We start from the raw sequence: 11,853 nt of genomic DNA on the forward strand, positions 1-11,853 counted from the left end.
GTGTGATATCTTCCAAAGTCAATGAAAATTTATTTTTTGATGTAGAAAATAGGGTGCACAATACATGGCATCTTGTGTTTTTAAATTATTTATTTTAAAAAGTTTAAAAGATGGTTATCTTCCAAGTCAATGAAAAATTATTTTATGATGTAGAAACTATAGTTCACAAATGGCATCTTGTGTTTTTAAATTACTTATTTTAAAAAGTTTAAAAGATTGATATCTTCCAAGTCAATGAAAAATTATTTGTGAGGTAGAAAATATAGTGCACAATAATGGCTTCTTGTGTTTTTAAATTATCTATTTTAAAAAGTTTAAAAGATTGATATCTTCCAAGTCAATGAAAAATTATTTTATGATGTAGAAAATATAGTGCACAATACATGGCATCTTGTGTTTTTAAATTACTTATTTTAAAAAGTTTAAAAGATTGCTATCTTCCAAGTCAATGAAACATTATTTTATGATGTAGAAAATATAGTTCACAATATATGGCATTTTGTGTTTTTAAATTACTTATTTTAAAAAGTTTAAAATATTGATATCTTCTAAGTCAATAAAAAATTATTTCATGATTAGAAAAATTATTTTATGATGTAGAAAATATAGTCCACAATATATATCAGTGATATAAAGGACATATTAATTTAAATAATTTGTTGGTGGCTTCTAAGGGGTAGGTATTCATTTCTGTTGTAGGCATATGGGTTTTGGGTCGTTAATCTATATTTTTATGTCAAAAAAAATGAGCTCTTAGTAAAAAAGAAACAGTTTTAGGGCATATTTCAGGGTGGAGGAATTTTTTTTTTTGGTCAAATAAGAGTGGAGCCTTCTATTAACCGCAAGAAAGATTATATATGTTACATGGCTTTACAAGTGTAAGGACCAACAAGGCTTAACCCGATGAAGATTAACCAACTACACAACCAGAAACAAACCCGAAACCTTATACCTAAAGCTTACATCTAAACCTCCGCCCATTATCCAACCTGATGGCCATTCGATAAGACCCCCAGTGATCCAACGGTCATTAAAGAATTCGCTTCAGAGATATGCGCGACCTTTACCAGCTTTATGGAGCCGACAAGGTAAATAAACTATCAATGTATAAAACTTCAGGTACGTTCTTGGACTTAACCTCCTCCCATGTTGAAAGTCGATGTCCTTTCGATCCAGATCCCGTAAGATCCGAAGGTCACGAACACTATCGCCTCAGCCACATGTGCCCCTTTTACCCAGTTCATGGATCCGATAAGGATTATGAGCAATTGGTTTATAAATGTTTGGGTATGGTCTAAGACTTAACCTTCGATCACTTTTAGAACACGAAATCCAAACGGTTAGGCCCCTATTGATATGACAATCCTCCGAGATATCGAATCAGAAACTTGCATGATCTTTACCTTCTTTTCAGACCTGATGAAGATTATGAACTGCGGATCTAAAAAACTTCAGGTCCGTTTGAGTAGTTAACCTTCGATCACTTTCCCACCCGATGGCCATTCGATGACGAAGGCTATCAAGATCTGTTGTCGAAAACCTTTTAAGAAGCTTGCTATTTACCAAGTGCCCCTCCCCTGTAGAAAGCTTTGTTTTAAGAATTTTGAGGGATCAACGGTTAAGAATGACTTTCGCTTCCGCTTTCTCCTGCATCCATTGGTCTTCCTTCTTGTTCATTCCTAATAGTCTGGAAGTTCTCCATGTCTTTGGTTGAAAATCCTCACGTAATTTCCCCGAAGATGTTGAATCCCAAGCATACCTGCTGTAACTTTCCTTGCAAAACAATCCTTCATTCGCCAGACGATTAGCTAGCATATTGGCTTTTCTTCGCACATGATCAAAGCTGACTGTTCTTAGGGTTCATAGATCGGAATGAATCCTCTGAAAGACCTACAGAAGCCGCCAATGTTTTGAAACTTTTCCAGGTGCTTTTCCATTACATATCTTCTTGGCCACATTAATAACCAATTTAGAGTCTGCTTCAATGATGGCATTATGTAAATTTGACTTGATCAGTATTTCTAGGCACTGCTCTAAGGACATGAGCTCCACCATGTTATTAGTGGAAGTCCCCAAATGACTATGAAAGATATCCTTTATGCACCCCTGCTCATCTCTGATGACCCCATCAAAACCAGCCATCCCTGGGTTACCTTTAGCGGCTCCATCAATATTTATTTTCAAGAAACCATGAGGAGGAGGTTGCTAGAAGTCTTTAGCAGCATTTATCTAGCTCACACCCTTGTATATTGTCTGGGGAACTTGCGAATGGAGACCCAAATTCAAGAATGTACGAGCGTCCTGGGGCAGAGTCAGGTCCTCAGGAGGTCTCCCTAAAAGGGCTCCAACAGTGTCTTTGATCTATCTTAATATTTGTGCAATAGTGTTCCGGGTTGAGCCAGTTCTGTTCTTGAAAATCCTGCCATTGCGTTCTTTCCAGACAACCCAAATTAAGAAGCCTAGAACCAGAGTCCAAGCTTTGTTAATGATTTCATTACCTGAGAAATATTTTCTCCAATTCTTCAAAGTGTTGGTAATACTGAGTTTGTCCCTGTCAGTTTGCTTGAAGTATGAGGCCACCCAATCCCACAAGGTGAGGTGAATGGGCATAGGTTGAGTAAGTGCGCCATCATCTCCTCTTGTGAACCACATAGATGGCATTTGGATGGGCCAACAAAACCCCTTTTTAGAATATTTTCCCAAGTTAGAATTTTCTTTTGTTGAACCAACCACATAAACAACTTTATTTTCATCCAATTTGGGTGCTGCCAAAGGTCCTTCCATACCTTATCAGGATCTTGATAATCAAACCCTAGGGCTATTCATTTAGCTTCTTTGAGGTTAAATTTACCTTCTGTGTTTCTTCCCCATCTCAGTTGGTCAGACGAGGATGATACCAAAATCTTCCTCTTTTCTAAGTTTTGAGCAAGAGAGTCTGCCTGAGCTTTCAAAGGGCTCTCTTTACTATAGCCTGGATCCCTCCATATTCTCCATTTACCATTGTTCCTTACTTGATCCCAGAAGTCACTTGCCATACATAAACCTTTGTTGTCAGTGTCATTCTTGAGAGTGGTTAGTTCTTCCCTAAACAAGTTTGTTCCTGTTGCCAGTTGTCCTCCCAAAATCTTGCCAAGTTCCTAGCTTGGATCTCCCAGAAGTTGTGCTGCTAGACAATGGCTCTATTTTCCCAAGCAAGATTCCAAATGTGGGAGCCCTTGATAAGCCCAGACATTCGGATATGATCCCTCTCCTACCAATTATTGGCATATTTCTGTTTCCAAAGCTTGGCCCAAGGTGTTGCCGATTCTTTAAGCCACCTCCACCAAAGTTTTGCACCTGAAACTCTGCTGAGGGTTTCAGGGTCATGAAGCCCCAAACCACCATGGGCCTTAGGTTTGTAGAGCTTGTCCCAAGCTACCAAAACCCATTTATTTTTCTCTTCGCCTTTGCCCCAAAGAAAATTTCTTTGAATGTTCCTGATCTGTTGCATAACTCCTTTAGGAGCAGGAAGAGCTAACATCATGAAAATAGGTATGGCCTATAGGACAGCCTTTGTGAGCACAAGGTGCCCTGCCAAATTCAAATATATACATGTCCATTTCCTGATCCTATCCTGAAGTTTGTTAATTATCGGCTCCCACACTCCCCTGCTTAGAGGTTTGTTTGTAAGGGGCATTCCAAGGTACTTAGAAGGTAATTGATCCCTTTAGACCCTAGAATTCTGGTGAGGTTTCTCTGAATAGCAAAGTCAGTGTTAAAAAATAATATTTTCTATTTTTCAAGGCTTACCTCTGTACCAGCGGCCATAGCAAAGTTGTTCAAGATTTGTTTAAAAGCTTTGGCTTCCATGACTGTGGGAATGCCCTATAGCATAGTGTCATCCACAAATTGTTGGGCAGCTCCATCTATGGTAATTTTTAGTCCCTGGATTCTTCCTTCAGCACTTGCCATTTTTATTGCTCTGCCTAGCCCTTCCATCATGAGCACAAAGAGGAAGGGGGAGAGCGGATCTCCTTGTCTGAGACCCCTAGAAGGCATAAAGGTTCTTGAGGGTGAGTCATTAAGCAGGATTGAAAAACTAGCCATGGATGGAAGGGCCATAACCCATATAATCCAGTTGTGGTCGAAACCATAAGCTCTCAGCACTGCCCCAATGTAACACCAGCTTAGTTTGTCATAAGCTTTCGCTAGGTCAAGTTGTATGATCATACCAGCTTGCTTATTGCTCTTAAGAGAGTGTACCATCTCATGAGCTTGTATGATGTTATTGAAAATCTGTCTTCCTTCCACATAACTAGTTTTCTCCTCTGAGACAAGAGATGGAAGAAGGGGCTTGATTCTGTTAGTGATCACTTTGGAAATGATTTTGTAAACCACATTACATAAAGCTATGGGTCTGAATCTGTCTGGTGTCATAGCTTTTTCTTGCTTTGGAATCAAAGCTATGAAAGAGGCATTGAGAGCCTTCAAAACCATTCTAGATCTTCTTGAGTCTTCCACTACATCAAGGATGTCTTGTTTGACTATTTCCCAGCTTTGAAGAAGTCCACATTGAATCCATCCGGGCCATGAGCTTTTCCATTTTGCCTCTCATTGATAACTTCACTGACCTCATCTTCAGACACTAGCCTATTAAGATTATGATTTTCTTCCCTTGTTACAAGCTTGGGAATGTACTTTGTGAATTTTTTTATGAACTGTGACCTATATAAGAGAGGCTCCTTTGCAATGCTAAGGAAGTGTTGGACTAGGGCAGATTCCATTTCTTTGTGGGCGACAAGCTCTTTCCTTTGAAAATCTTTGAAGTTTGAAATTATGTTATGTGACATGTGATTCCAAGTTGATTTATGAAAAAACTTTGTGTTTCTTTCCCCTTCTCTAATCCACTGCACTTTTGATTTCTGTCTCTAGAAAATCTCGTCTTGCATGGATCTATCTTCCCATTCCTTCTGAAGAGAATAAGCTTGAGTTTTCCTTTCCTCGGTAAAACCGTCTGTGATTATGATCTGATTAATCCCCTGGAGTTTTTGTTCAAATTCTCTTTTGGCTTTAAAAATATTACCAAATTTTTTTTTGTTCCAATCTTTGAGTCTAGATTTGATGTGTTTAAGTCTTTGTCGCAGCATGAACATTTTAGTGCCTTGAATGGGCAAATCTTCCATCCACCATTTGTCAATATTGCTGATGAAGTCAGGGTGAGAGAATGAGACATCTTGAAACCTAAAAGGTCTGTTCCTCGGTGTACACATAAAAGTGGCTTCAAGCTGAACAGGCCTGTTGTCCGAGCTTCCAAAGGGAAGGATTAAATATGTCATGTCAAGGCTTGTGAGAAGGAGTTCCTCTAAGATTATGAATCTATCTAGTTTAGAGGCAACTTGAGAAGCCCCTCCTCTCTTTTTGTTCCAGTTGAAAGTGCCATTTATTTCTTCAGCATCCACTAGTCTCATGTTGTTTATGAAGTTCTGGAAGGCAATGGACTCTTCGCCTAGTATTCTGGTGCCACCTTTTTTCTCTGTAAGAGATTTGATCATATTGAAATCCCTTGCCAGAATCCAGGGCATATCAGGATATCTCTCTCTCATCTCCTCAAGGGAGGTGAGAATCTTGAGTTTGTCTTCTAGTTTTTGAGGACCATAGACATTTGTAATCATGTAGATCTCCCTATCGCCCAAAGCTTGAATCACCATCGATAGATAGTTCCTGGATGCTTCCGCATCTAGGATTCCAAGTTTCTAGGGATCCCAAAGCGTAAGAATCCCTCCTGTCGAGTTATCTGCCTTAACCTCTGGATAGTCATACTTGCTTAACCATTTGCTATGTATTTCTCTAATCTTGTCCATCAAACACTTTGTTTCCTGAATAAAAACCATATCTGGTTTTTCTTCTTTTATTCTACTGCTAAGATTTCTTTGTTTCCTTTTACTTCCTAGGCCCCTAATGTTCTATGTTTTAAGCTTCATTAAGAAAGGTTTGTAAAGGAGTAATTGGTGAGATCTCTCATCTTACCTGAGTTAAGAATGAGTTTTCCACATTTGGTCAGCAGCTCATTCTGTCTTTTTCTTCCTCTTTTCCTACCCGAGTTCTTGGAAGAGTGACCCGGTGTTTCCTCCATTGTTTTCATCCCTCTATTCTCCTACCTATCATGGTTTCTTTTGAATCCAGAAACCTTTGATTGGGATCTCCAGAGGAAGAGTTGTTGAACCCTGTCAAACTCCTCTTTTGGTAGGGAGTCAACCCCTTTTGTAATACCCTGCTCCAGAAACTTTTCTAGATCTAAGTTCTCCCTCTCAAGAATCTCCTACAGTTCATCGTCCTCCATTCCCGCCTCACTTGGGGTCATCTCATGGTCCCTATTGAGCTCCACAATGCTTAGTAGATCATCCTCTTGATAGTTTTTCTCTGGTATATCCTCCATGCTAGCATCCCTATCCTTCTCATTAGTGTTAGTCTCAGATTCCTGGTTTGCCTTGTTGGTTCCAACTTCTTCTTCTAAGATTTTGAGACTATTATGGCTCAGTTGCTCGTCCTCATTGATTTTCTTTTGGTACCGCTTTCCTCCTTTCCTCTTACCCCCCCACCTTAGTGAAACCCTCGGGATCTTTGCATGTGGTTGTTTTTGTGTTGCTCTCTAGTTTGTTTTATGGGCAGTCTATGGATAGGTGCCTGTGTTCATGGCACTTACGGCACCTAAATGGGACATGTTCATAGTCCACCGCCTGCACCCATTCTTCATCATACACTTCCAAAATGATCTCGTCCAGAAGTGCCCCTGATAAGTCCATTTCCACACAAATCCGGGCGAAGGAAGTGTATTTACCTCTTAGTGTCACATCTGATATCCTTATAAAATGCCCTAGTTTGTTGCCAGTAGCCTTTAGAGACTCTGGCAACCAATAATATAGACGAAGGGAGTATAGTCTTGTCCATACCGGTACTGAAGTGAACGTTTCTCGTTCTGGAACAAAATTCATCACCCATGGTCGCATGTAAAGGCCTGCAGTAGCATAAAAATAGGGTCCTCCCTCGAACACACTATCTTTATCTTCTAAGCTCATGAACACCACCATAAATAAGCCCTTGGATCCAAGGTGAAGGTTTATTCCCCCTTTGGTTTCCATTGGTTCCTTATCCATGCATATAAGGCCTTCTCCGTCGGCCAAATCCTCATAAACTTGCATAAAACCATGTGTGCCGCCATGTGATCTCTGTGTACTTATAGTGTTGGGTCACTTAAAACGACCCGTGGAATGATGGTCGACTTGGGTTTACAAACCCCTATCGCACTCATAGGTGTAGCTTTCTAACTGCTACCCTCTTTCCTCTTCTCACTGCTATATTCCTCATGATATTCTTTATGTCCGTGAGGTTTGATATTTCCTGTGTTAATATCCTCAGTTATCACCTCCGTTGGTTTCTTGAAGCGATGCAGACCAACTCCCTTGCTTTTGTTCGTGGCTATTTGATTGTAGGAGGGAGTATAACTCCCTCCTCCACTGTTGACACCTAATCATAGGGATTGGGTGAACAAATGAAATTAATGTAAATAAATAATAGAAAATATGAAGAGTCACTGGGATATGAAATGAACAGTCTCTCCCTCATGTATATAATAATGATCAACCTAAATGAATATTATGATTTGTTTTGAGGAGTTACCTCCTGTTCTGACATGGCATTAGAGCCAGTGCCATTTTTGGCTTCCCTCTGCTTTGTAACTCCCTATTCTGCTTATGTTCTGCATTTTTTGCAGGCTGAGATCTTTGTCTAATCCCTATGAAATCTCATTCATTGTTTAATACATTCGTTGAAGTGCGTTACTGCATGTCATATTCAACAGTAATCTTACTGTTTAAGGAGTTGATTGGTGCATTGAATGGGGCATTGAAGGAGTCGATTAGAGCTAGTTGCTTCCTAGAAATGCTGTGGAGTGAGTTGGGGTCGAAACTCTTGGCACTGCTAGTGCCTCGCTTTCCTGTAAAATATTAGTGGCATAGCTCATGTAATTCCTTATGACCCCGTGGGTGGTGATACAAATCGCATTCCCTTGTATGGTCGACTCAGGCCTCGACTTCTCGATCATTTAATATCTATCCATAGTCACTTGTTTCCAGAGGAACCCGTCATTTTAAGATCTCAACGACAACAACAAGTCGATCCTTGGTGCGGTGGTTTGTAGGCTACATCAGAGGATGCAAATGTGAACGGTATGCCATAATTTTTCTGTGAACAGCATGACATAATTCGTTGGAGTTGATAAGTTCATACACCTTTCTTTTTTTTGAAGACTGTAACTGTGTATTCAACTCCCGAGGTTATACCATACATAATCAACCTCTGCTTGTATAACAACCTCATCCACCACTCCAGTCCAAACGCTGCAGGTCAACACTCCACACTGTTCGAATAATCACCCATCCTCCCATAGCGTTGCTCCTCACTGCTTGGCTTCCGAAGGTTGCAACACAGAATGTTGTCATAATAATGCTATCCACATACTTTGTCTGCATATATTTACGCTGCCCCATATATTCCTTACTTTAACATTGTCTGGTTTAATGTGGTATAAAGTCTTCCGACAGTCATAAGCGTGGGGCTTCCCTCTCTCACATAAAAACCTTTGTCTGCATATATCATAATCATATTTTTTTTAGGAGTAAAATTTTGCAGCACAAGTATTGTTTCCCACAATACACAAATTTTACAATGAATTCAATCATATCTATTATGGGAGTAGTTCTCACTGGCAAGGTGAACTATCCTGAGTGGTCCTGGAAAATAAAAAACACCCTCATTTTCAATGAGTTGTGGAAAGGAGTGTGTGTTGGAGACGGAGACAAAGAGCCAGAACAGCCTACCTCAGACAAGGAGTTTGCCATTTGGGAAAATAAGAACAGTAAGGCCTATGCATTGATTTTAGCATTAGTAAGTGAAGAGGTGAGTCGCCATATTTCGCCATTTTCAAATTCTTTCGAAGCCTTACAAAAACTGAAGAAACTCTATGACTTGCACTCTGCACTTGAATTTGTTCAACTAATGATTAAACTCTTCACTCTTGAATTACAAAATAATGATCCTCTTGCTCTTGCATCCGAAGTAAAATCTATAATGCATGATATAAAAGACACTAAGGTTGAATTGGATATTATCTGATCGCTTTTCTCAAGGAACTTTATCCTACTTACTCCAATTATATTGAGTCATTGCAAGCAAATGGAAATATCAAAGATATTACCTTTGGCTCTCTTGTGAAAAAATTTGTTGAAAGAGAGAAAGCTTTTGGAAAGAAGACAACCCCTGAATCTTCTGAAGAGGTTGTGTGCCTTGCTCATAAATAAAAGAATCTTGCCTAAGATTCTTCCAGAGGAAGAGGTGGTCGAAGACGAAGAGGAAGATATTTCAGAGTCAGGGGGGCAAACATTCTCAAGGAGAAAAGTTAGATGTGCACTGCATACGCTACAAAAGAAATGGATCACATGATGCCTCCACATGCAAGTTACCTTGGGACAAAATTGAGCAGCAAAGAAACCAACCCAAAGTTAAAACTAATGACACAAAAAAGGTAAAGCACTTGAATCCGCTCATTATGTTGTGGCACAATGTAATATTGGAGTAAATGAAGACTTATTTAATGCTTCACTTGCTTCTTCGAAAAATGATTGGTTTCTTGATTCAAGAGCAACTTGCCACATGACTCATAGAAAATATTTTTTTGAAGAATTTACTGACAATGTTGATGGAGCAGTATACTTTGCAGACCAATCAAAACTCAAGCCATCAGGGCTTGGCACAATCAGAGTTAAATTGCCTGGTCTTACAGACTTTCTTCTGCATCATGTTCTATATCTCCCACAGCTGAGGAGAAACTTTTTGTCCTTGGTCCACATCTGCCAGCAAGGTCACTCCATTCATATGTTTGATGGCAAGCTTGAGGTGAGAAAAGCATCTGACCACTCACTTCTCATGACAGGGATAGAAGAAGAAAGGCTTCTCAAGCTGCAGGGTACCTTTGCTTGTGCACAACATTTCTCCTACAATTCTCATTATGAAGAAGGTACACTTCCATCAAGTTTATTATGGCATGCTAGATTTGGACATCTGAACTATGACAGCCTCCGCTTGTTGAAGAAAAATGGTGTTACTGGTTTGCCTACAATTTCTAGGAAGCTTAAGCAATGTGATGCTTGGATTTTACGAAAGCATAGCAAACAATCCTTTCATGATTCACACGTAAGAGCACATAGAAAACTTGAACTCATTCATTTAGATTTACGTGGTCCAATGCCTGTTCCTTCTGCAAATGGAAATAAATATATGATGGCATTTATTGATGACTACACTAGAATGTGTTGGGTTTATTTATTGAAGAACAAATCTGATGCTTTTCAAACATTCAAGAACTTTCATACATGGATTGAAAATGATGCACTCGCACTGATAATGGAAAAGGATACACTTCAAATGAATTTGAAAACTATCTTCGCCAACATGGGATCAAACATCAAACAACTGTGCCTTATAATCACCAACAGAATGGTGTAGCTGAAAGAATGAATAGGACAATCTTAAATATGGTATGCTCCATGCTATTCTTCAAAAATCTAAAAATGATGTTTTTGGCTGATGCAGTTCTATGTGCTATATATATAAAGAATAGATGTCCATATAATGCTATCAGAAACAAGATTCCCTATGAAATGTGGTATGGGCATAGTCCTTCAGTAAAGCATCTCAGGGTCTTTGATACCACCTGTTATGCCTTAATACCAAAGGTACATAGAAACAAACTTGGTGCAAGAAGTCATAAGTGTATCTTCAAACACCTCCAAAGCATACCGTCTCTGTAATGAAGTCAATAAAATGTTTGTTGTATCTAGAGATGTAATCCTTCTTGGATCATCCAAAACTAACAATGTTGTTGAGTGGCAACTTGATCGCTTGGATAGATTCGCAAATGCAAAATCATTTCAATAATTTGATAATTAGATTCCACATCTTGAAGGGGGGATTCCTATACTAGATCAACCAGTGGAATCTTCTTCTGAAGCACTCTCTCCCCTGCATGAAACTCCAATAACGGATGATATTTTAAGTGATGTGATTGATAGTATTGGGAGACTCAATCTTGATTCAATCCCAACTCAATCAACGGAGCAGCGTGGACCATCAGAGAAAGGTCCCCCAAAGTGGCTGATAAAGACACTTGAAAGTGTTCATCCTAATGAGGTTGGAAAGACAGGAACTAGAAATTCAAACTGGCAAAATGGAGGTGATGTAGATGACTCTGATTCATCTGTTGATATGGATGTTTCTTATGGTTGTGAATTGAATTTGTCTACATATTTTGAACCAACTTCCTTCAAAGAAGCTGCTTCTCATGATGAATGGAAAGAAGCGATGAAAAAGGAGTATGATGCCCTGATAAAGAATGGAACTTGGAAGCTAGTTGATCCTCCATTAGGAACCAAACCAATTGGCTACAAGTGGGTCTACAAGAACAAGTATAAAGTTGATGGCTCACTTGACAAGCACAAAGCCAGGCTTGTGGCAAAAGGTTTTGCACAGAAGGAAGGGGTCGACTATGACGAGACTTTTGCCCCCACAGCAAAATGGGCTACCATCCGAACACTCTTTGCCCTAGTAGCTCAGAACAATTGGAAAGTCCATCAAATGGATGTAAAAACTGCTTTCGTGAATGGAGATCTAAAAGAGAATGTTTTTATGTCTCACCCTGAAGGATTTGCTGTGAAAGGACATGAATGTAAAGTATGCAAACTTGTGAAATCCTTGTATCACCTCAAACAAGCACCACGAGCCTGGTATGAAAAACTAATTGAGCATCTTCTGAAACTCAAT

This window comes from Pinus tabuliformis, chromosome J (assembly GCF_031772625.1).
Source record: "Pinus tabuliformis cultivar Carrire ecotype Pingquan chromosome J, CPIR1, whole genome shotgun sequence".
Classification (NCBI taxonomy): domain Eukaryota; kingdom Viridiplantae; phylum Streptophyta; class Pinopsida; order Pinales; family Pinaceae; genus Pinus; species Pinus tabuliformis.